The sequence below is a fragment of the Agrilus planipennis genome, unplaced genomic scaffold (genome assembly GCF_000699045.2).
Source record: "Agrilus planipennis isolate EAB-ADULT unplaced genomic scaffold, Apla_2.0 scaffold15, whole genome shotgun sequence".
Lineage (NCBI taxonomy): Eukaryota > Metazoa > Arthropoda > Insecta > Coleoptera > Buprestidae > Agrilus > Agrilus planipennis.
This window is the reverse complement of record NW_020438871.1, coordinates 2278583-2287703: the sequence shown is the minus strand read 5'-3', so window position 1 is coordinate 2287703 and position 9121 is coordinate 2278583. Positions and strand designations below refer to the sequence as shown.

General features: G+C 29.1%; 2 long non-coding RNA genes across 2 annotated transcripts; both read left to right on the top strand.

The window, feature by feature from the left end:
- The first annotated feature begins 323 nt into the window (after positions 1-323).
- LOC112905266 lies at positions 324-1699 on the top strand. Its single transcript, XR_003231669.1, has 4 exons — positions 324-366; positions 495-619; positions 1010-1096; positions 1322-1699. It is a non-coding gene; the product is annotated as an uncharacterized LOC112905266 (long non-coding RNA).
- A 2352-nt stretch (positions 1700-4051) lies between these two features.
- Positions 4052-7080, top strand: LOC108737599. The gene is made up of 5 exons (XR_003231668.1): positions 4052-4285; positions 4461-4616; positions 4997-5155; positions 5493-5637; positions 6930-7080. It is a non-coding gene; the product is annotated as an uncharacterized LOC108737599 (long non-coding RNA).
- Positions 7081-9121: the final 2041 nt, after the last annotated feature.

Sequence of the window (9121 nt, the reverse complement as noted above, 5' to 3'; positions counted from 1 at the left end):
ACAGATATTTTCTTCTTGTTCTTATTTCTGTCCGTCCATAGTTTCTGTCACATTTTTGTGGTTTTTATAAAATGTACAATTTAGCCAACTACCACGAATTGATATTAGCTGATATTAGGCACTTATAAAACATTATTGATAATATTAGAAAATTAAACTGTTTAATTTGTTTTCAGTAAAACAGTATAAAACATTAAAAGAATGCTTGAACTTATACAAAAAAAATATCGTTTCACCATTGGACTATAATGTAAACACTATTTACCATTTCGGTGTTGTCATTAGATAGTCATTACATGGTCATTATACATAGATAATAGATACACAAAGGGTCATTATACGTTAACCAAAGATTAGAGATATATGGTAATTGTATATAATACTTTTAAAATTTTGTTATTTTCTTGTTAACTTTTGTATGCGTTTTAATGTAATTTCGTGTCCTTTTTATTTAATGGTATAGTTAATTTGTTTTTTCTTGTTTTGTTCCACAGATTAACCGGTAATTGAAAGCGTGTTGATGTTTATCCTTATACTGCTACAATATTGACAGTTGGAATGGTGTGCAATGGTGAAGTTCTATTTGCATTACCTTTGTGCAGTTTTGCAGTTTATTACGGTAAGAATGTATACCTTTTTTTAATTATTTCAGACTAAAATTGAAAGGTATTGGTTACTAATGCCTTAGTAATCTATAAAATTTTCACACGATTTTGTTTGTAATAAAATTTGTGTTTCTGAATATTTGGACGTTCTTCCCTAAATAAGTAATATTTGAAAATTGGATAATTTGTTTATAACTTATTGGCCAGTTACTAAAAACTGTAATACGTAATTTTAATATTAGATAAGTATAATTGAATAATCAATACTAACATACTATGTGTCCCCTGGAGAAAATAAAAATACTAAAATTAATAGCAATACTTGTTTGCATGGTTATTCCAAAATGTAGCTTAAAATTCTACTCTTTAATGTAACATATTATGAAACATTGGTTTCTCTTTAGTCCTCAGGAAAAGGTGAAGGTGCCTTTTTTGTATTGGGAACGGATGCAGTGTGTTATTGTTAAAAGAAGGATTTGTGACATGAATTGGTAAGTAACAATTAAAAATAGTAGATGTAGTTCTAAGTCAATTTCTTAGAATTAATGTGGAACTGTCCTTTCTGGCAGTATGAATGTTAGCTTAATATAAGGGATAGAGTATTTATTTTAGTTTTTTTTTTAACAGTGGTATAAACTATATTATATATTTTTTAAGCAGTCATCTTTAAAATATTGTTTAAAAGTGTTTAATTATTTTTTTATCTGTTTCTACAGATTGACTAACAAATAAGAGAGTTTGGGATGTTAATTTTGATCCTAGTGATGACGACATGGTATGTCTGCACTGGTATCCTTTTTCAGTTTGGTTTACTTTCTATACATCTGGACCATGGAATGTTACATTCTACAACTTATTCAGGTAATAATACATATTTCAAAAAACATCCTGGAACATAATGCACAGGAGGACGAGCATGTGTTGCTTCCTTGTATAAATACCGTTAGATTGTCCATTCATTTAGTTGGGGTTGTAAATAATTGCCAACTTCAGTCTACCAAATTTTTTTTAAAAAGGCTTGGTTGGCGTTTATAGCTCCACTACATTTTGCTGATTTTGCCATAAAAATTCATAGAGAACATCGACTTGCACTTCCAGCCCCCAATTTAAAAACGTGTTTATTTCTTGATTGTTAATATTTTTTAAATCCTGGTTTTGAGAGTCGAGTCTTTAATAAGTAAAAGAATTCAGAACTGGTACCGCAACCTGACGTTCAGAATACTTTGCAGTGAAGTAGGTTGCCTATACTAAGGACCAACAGTCGCCAAGGGATTTAAAACAATTTGTATTTTAAATTCAAATTATGATCGCGCGAAATGAGTGCGCTGTTGTCGAGTTAAAGGTAGAAATATTACAGTGCGAGTCGAAATTTGTAAGCAACTAAATTTTTGGATTTAATTAAAATAATCTAAATTTATNATCACTGTAAAGAACTTTTAACTGTCTATACTTGATTATATTTTTACTTACAATGAATACATAATATTGGAGTTAGAAAATAAACATCCCTCAAACGGTGCTCTGAACTGCTAATCCTAACATCAATTGCTGAAATCAAAAAAAATTTCATGTCAACAATACCTTAACCTAAATTTAAAAGGCATAATCCCTTATTAAATACTACAAAAGGTTTAGTTGAGTTTATTTATATTACTATGGTAAATCCAGTTTAATTAATGTTTACCTTTTTGCCCAGAACAGCTTGTAGAAGTTAAATGAGATGCTTCCACTCCTGGTGCTGATGGATGATGTATAGTGTTATTTACTTTTGATCCCAGCAACTTAACCAGTTCGACTAAAAGTGAAATATAGCAGAAAACTAATTTATCTTCACTTCTCAAACAACACTTACTTGGTATGTAACCTACTTGTTCTGTTCTTCTGTTGTAAGCCCAAAGCCATCCTTTTCGCTGCTTTTCATTTTCAATAAACGAAGACTGCACATCAAAAACGTCATCTTTTTGAAATTCTATAGCATTACTTTCATCATCATGAGGAATATAATTCTGGAGAGCTTGATATAATACATAATCTCCCATCGTAATCTAATAAGGCCTTAAGTACTCACACCCCCTTTCGCATCATGTCACGATTATTGCCGTTAACTTAAACATCCTAAGTTGCTTTTCCTGGCGCCACTCAACGTCCAAAAAATCATCTTACTTAAATAATTATAAAACTAGTTATAAAAATATTAATCCGAATTTGGGGGAAGGTAAAGTGCTCCGTCTTAACATTCACCGATTCACTTTAAAATACAATGTTAATGATACAAAAACATAAAATGTTAAACATATTAAAATTTTTTGAAAATTCATGTATTTTAATGTTAATGGCACAATTTATTATTTGAACACTTTCCTAGGGCGCATCAATGGCGTCATTATCGTCGAACGTCAGTTTGTTTTTGTTGAAAACTGTTGTAGTGTATCCGCTACCATGACTGTTCTATTTCATTTTATTTTTCGAAGAATAGTTATAAATTTAGTTTACCTTTTCACATTTATTCTTATCATAAATGATTTCCGCGAGGATTTAAATGACAATTATTAACCGCTTCGAAATTAGTAATGTTTCTGTGGAATGATCGTTTGGTTGCTATTGAATTACTTGTTAAATGTGGTGCTTATGTGGGTCGCTTCTGTGGATAACAGATATAAAGTAGATCATGTATATTTCTTATCTGCGGTCGTCTCCATGGGCCATAACATTAATTTTATTTTATTTTATTGTCAAAAAATTTATACCATAAATTATTAATCTTTGAATCCACATAGAATTTAGAAAAGGGGAAGTATTACACAAAATCTGGATAGCGTAAATGAACCCTATCTCCAACCCGGATGAAGGTTGCTACTTTTAGTCCATTGGCCACAGTTACAACAAATGTAAGCAACAAACTAACTTATGCATTAAAAAGGAAAAAACAAATTATACTAGTTTAAATACATCTATTTTGATTAATTATTCAGTTTCAATTTTTGAATATTATCTACTAATTTTATGTTGAAACATCTTTATTTCTTTACAATGTTAATATAATTCAGTATGTTAATATTAATTGGAATTCAATTTAAAGGATGGTTACATAGTTTTCATTTGTCGTTTAGAAATACTTATTAGAAGCAATCCTGGTACTGTTCATCTAGACACTACATGGCAGTTGTTTTGTAGTCTATGGTCGTTTGATAAATTGAACATCTTAACATTTCAGAATTATATTCTATGATTATATTTTTACCCTTTGTATATCTATTATCTATGGTAATATTATGGTGTTGTTTATAGATTCGTCCTGTTAGATAACCAATGTATGTTAATAATTTTAAATTAAAAAAAAATATATAATTACAAGTGAAGCAGATTAACACCCTCCTGAAGACCAAACACCAAGAAACAATTCGTAACACATAGTATCAGCTAATATGTATGTGTAATCTCTATACTGAAAATATCTTTTAATCAGGAATATTGGTTTGCTTGTCTTCATAGTAACAGAATTAATTTGCCTATAAATATATGGTTTATAGCACTATGTACCATAACAATTCATGTTAAATTTTAATCTGACGATTATTAATTTAATTTTTGAACGTTACTTTGTTATTTTAAGATGATTACAAAACAGAGAAACAATTCGTAGCCTATAAGAGAATTAATTCTCAATTTTTATACTATTTGTGAGTACTTTTTGTTAAATTATATGTTTGACGTTTTGTTGGTTTCCTAATTAAAAATTGTGGTGGTATACCATATTATGTTAGCATTCTGTTATCATATCTTTAATTGAGGTAGTAATTATAATTTATTTGTAGTGGGATGCTGCTTAACACTTTAAATCATTTTTGTCAACAGTCATCATCACAACTACACAGAAGTTAACACCATCAAGAAGACAAAATATGATCCTTTACACAATGCATGTTACATAGATAAATGGTCCACACATACCACAGGTCATTAACAACAGTTGATGTTTATCACTAGGATTGCATGGACATTACAGTTTAAGTGAGTTTTTAAGATTTTTTGTGAATCGTAATATTTTTTGCTTATACAGACAGATATGTAGATAAACTTTTGTGTATATTACATTTCAACTATTAATTTAGACACAGTATTTATTGCAACTAATTTTATTATAAACAGTAGTTAAAGAACGGCTTATTAAAAAAAAAAGCTGTTTATGTGTATTATTGCCATTATAATTCATCACCTCTCCAGAATATACCAGTCCCCTAAAAAACTATTAAAAAGAATATGTTTATTTGGTGTTAACAGAGAAAAGAGTTTGACATTACTTTAATATTGTATTATATACGTTTTATTAGTAGGGAGGCTAAAGTAATTAATATAAATTAATTAATACTCGTTATATTTTATTTTACAAGAACATTAAGTCTTCGGATGCTATGTGTTACAAAACCGTTGGAACTATCGGCCTTCTTTCACTCACAGCAGTATCAGAAGTCCCGAAGAAGCCTGAAGGTGCCTTTTTTGCATTGAAAATGAAAACAGTGTGTTATTGCTAAAGGAAGACTTTCTTACTGGTAAGTAACAGTATCAATTACAAATAGTGCAAAAAAACAGAAATACTAGGAACCTCAATTTCTTAGACATCTGCAGGTAACTTTCAATTGTCAGATTTACTTTAATATAGGTACAGACCATTTATTTTAAATTTTCCTTTGGAAACGGTAATATGAACTATTTATACGTTTACTTTGTCTAATTTGAGAATCGGAAGAAGAAGGATAATGACAAAATATTAAAATTTTAATTTGCTTAATCATGAATGCTACATTATGTATCTATTATTTTAGCGGTCTTCTTTAAAATATTATTGATTAAAAGGAGGTAATTGTTTTTTTTTGTCCATTTCTACAGATTGGTCAACAAATGAGAGAGATTGGGAATTTAATTTGGACTGTAGCGATGACGACTTGCGATGTCTGTATTGGGATCCTTTGTGCGTTTACTTTGTTTTTCACACATGTGAACTACGGAGGGTCACATTCTGCAACTAATTCAGGTAATAATACTTAATAACAGTTAAATTAATATTAATTATACGTTATTAACCTATTGTCAATTTGGACGTACTCGAACATAATGCTTAGGATGACGAGCATATGCTACTTATGTACATAATATCGTCAGATTATTTTATATAGGTCATTTTTGTTGGGGTTGTAGATAATTGCGAACTTCAGTCTACCAAATTTTTTCTAAAAAGGCTTGGTTGATGTTTATAGCTCCACTACATTTTGCTGATTTTGCCACAAAAATTCGTAGAAAACATGTATTTACACTTCCAGCCCCCAATTTAAAAACGTTTTTATTTCTTAATTGTTAATATTTTGTAAACCCTGGTTTTGAAAGCCTTGTCTTTAATGATAAGTGAAAGGAATTCAAAATTGCTACCGCAGCCTGACTCTCAGAATACTTTGCAGTAAATTGGGTTGCCTATTTGAGGACTAGCAGTCGCCAGGGGATTTAAAACAATTTGTATTTTAAATTCAAATTATGATCATACCTTCGCGCGAAATGAGGGCGCTGTTGTCGAGTTAAAGGTAGAAATATTACAGTGCGATTAGAAATTTGTAAGCAACTAAATTTTTGGATTTTAATAAAATAATCTAAATTNCATACTATATTTTCTATATGTAGGGTATTTATTTGAAATTAACAAAGAAAAAGGTGCAGCATTACTTTAACAATGTATCCTGCACATTATTTACTTAATTCTTGATTAATCATATCTCAACACTTTTTCATAAGATTTCATTTAACAGGAACATTAGAAGAACTCCGGATACCATTAAATTATGAAATTTTGGAGCATTGGTTGTATTAGTCCTCTTGCCCTGGAAAGTAGCTGTGCCCATGGTTCTAAAGAAAGCATGAAAGTGCTTTTTTTTTCATTAGAATGAAGACAGTGTGCTGAAAAAAGATTTATGACAATGAACTGGTATGTAACAGTAACAGTTAAAAATAGTAAATGATATCTTTAGATAACTTCAATTTCTTAGACATTTGTAACTTGCTTCAATAGACAACTTTTAAACAACGCGCGAAATGAGTGCGCTGTTGTCGAGTTAAAGGTAGAAATATTACAGTGCGAGTCGAAATTTGTAAGCAACTAAATTTTTGGATTTAATTAAAATAATCTAAATTTATTTGGTACATAAGCAATCTATGAAAGTAATTATGATTTTACGTTACCTGACACTTATTGTAAATGAAGTTTTATCAGTTACTATTGTATATTTCTGTGATGTGATCATTTTTACCTTGTGTCCTGTACATTGCAATTTTTTATAGGTTTTCTGATAGTCAAAGATGATTATAGTTAAATATGCGGACAAAAAACTGTTAGTTTTACTTGGGAAGATTGTGATGAAAGTATAAAAATGTAATAAAGCAATAATAGTCAAGAAGATAGATGCTTGTTAATCAAAAATAGCGATTGATAAAGAATAAAAGTAATGTACTTCCTTTTTTTAGTAAGCATAAAGTAACAACAATAAGAACAAAGTAATGAATTTTTAATTTTCTATCCAAAGGTTAAGTAATTTGTTAACAGTTACTTCTATCGTAGGCATTGGAAGTCTTCAAAAAGTATTGTATTTTTAAAAAATTCGTGTTTTTAAATTACGTGCTAATGAAAATAAACGAAGTTTTTGTTATATAATTCTTTAAAGAAAATAATATGCAAATGAAAATGAAAATTTCCCACTCTTATGCCAATGGAAGGTGCTTATCAATTTTTCCACAAGGCGTTTATAACTAAAACTTCTTACGTTCCTGTAGGTATTTAGGTATTTAAAGAAAACCAAAAGATAACATAGTACATAAAAGTACAAACTAATTGCAAATTTTAGCTGGTTACCTATCCATTTAGAAATGCTCCAACTTTTTTATAACTAAAATCCACAGATCAGATAAATTCGAGTGTAAATTAATTTATTTATCCTGTGGTCTAACGTTATTTATCGTATTTCCTACATGAAGGCCATTAATAATTTGGGAACAGGAAATTTAAACCACAGAAATCGTTTATTAATAGGCTAAATAAACTTTANTGAAGAAACAATCGCGACGCGTAAGTGCGGTAACTTGAAAGAAAATTTCCCTTTAAAAGGAACGTACATTGTGGAAATAGACATCAACTGTGTAATAATGCTAAAGAACATCGAACTAAAAAGTGATAATCATCCAAAGTTAGTGTTTAAAAATATTGAACTGCCAAAATTAAATTTTGTGTTTAAAAATGATAATGACTTCTCCGTCAATTTCGAATTATTTACACTCAAACCTGTTGGTCTAAATAATATTAGAGAAATACAAAATGCATTGAGTTTACAAGAGAAGAATATAAAAGAATTAAATGTGCCAAATATAAGCATTCATAAGGCCAGTGTTTGGACAATCACCCTGTATATCATCATAGTGCTACTGTTACTGTTCTATGTGTTTAAAAAAGCTTCGCTAGCAAAACTAAAGAAGATAAAGGAAAAAGAGAATGAAACAATTATAGTCTAAATCTAAATTCGCAAGCTCTCATGGACCTTGGCTCATATCTACGTCGGGAGGAGTTATATTCACCTATATTTCACACGCTAAGCATTGAGTATTATATTACTCGTATGTTCTATGTATTGCATTAAATCTAATGCCTCATCATTTTTTTTATATATGTATTATGTATTTTCATTTTTTATGTGTAGAGAAAAGAAAGAATAGTTTTTAGAGTAAGTTACTTTTCATCCTTCTAATAAGGAAGTCGATTGTAATTTCTAGTTTTTAATAAACGTTTTTAAAAACAAAGTTTCAAATTCCCGAAACTTAATTAGCACAGAAATAAAATATGTTAACTCGCTAAAAGTGATTAATTTGTAACCACAGTAAAATACGTTATTTTATGTACTTATTAATCAATCAAGTTACGGGTCAAGCCCTAATAAAACATAAAAAATAGAGAAATAAAAGTAATGTATAGATATTAATCACAAACAGTTTAATCAATTATCAGAAAGATGCGTATAGTTAAAAATGCTGACATAAAAGTGTTAGTTTTATTTGACAGAATTGTGATGAGCGTATAAAAATGCAATAGAGTAATAATAGTAACGGAGATAGATGCTTATTTATCAAAAATAGAAATTGATTAAGAAGTAATGTACCCCCTTTTTTTGGTAGCATATAGTAACAACGTAATGAATTTTTAATCTACTGTCCAAACATTAAGAAATTTGTAACAGTTGTTTATTTCGTAGGCATGTTAGTTAGTTACCTAATAACTTATAAAAGCTTAAAATTCTGAATAATTAATATACATCAAGGTCATTAATAATTCGGACATAGGAGAATTAAACCACAGAAACTGTTTGTTAATATTACTATATATAATTACTAGAAAAACTTTAATTGCGTGCAATTTTTTTAAAAATAACAATAAGGTAGTTCTAAAATGTTATACTGCAATTAGCTAGTTTATATTACAGATTTTGATT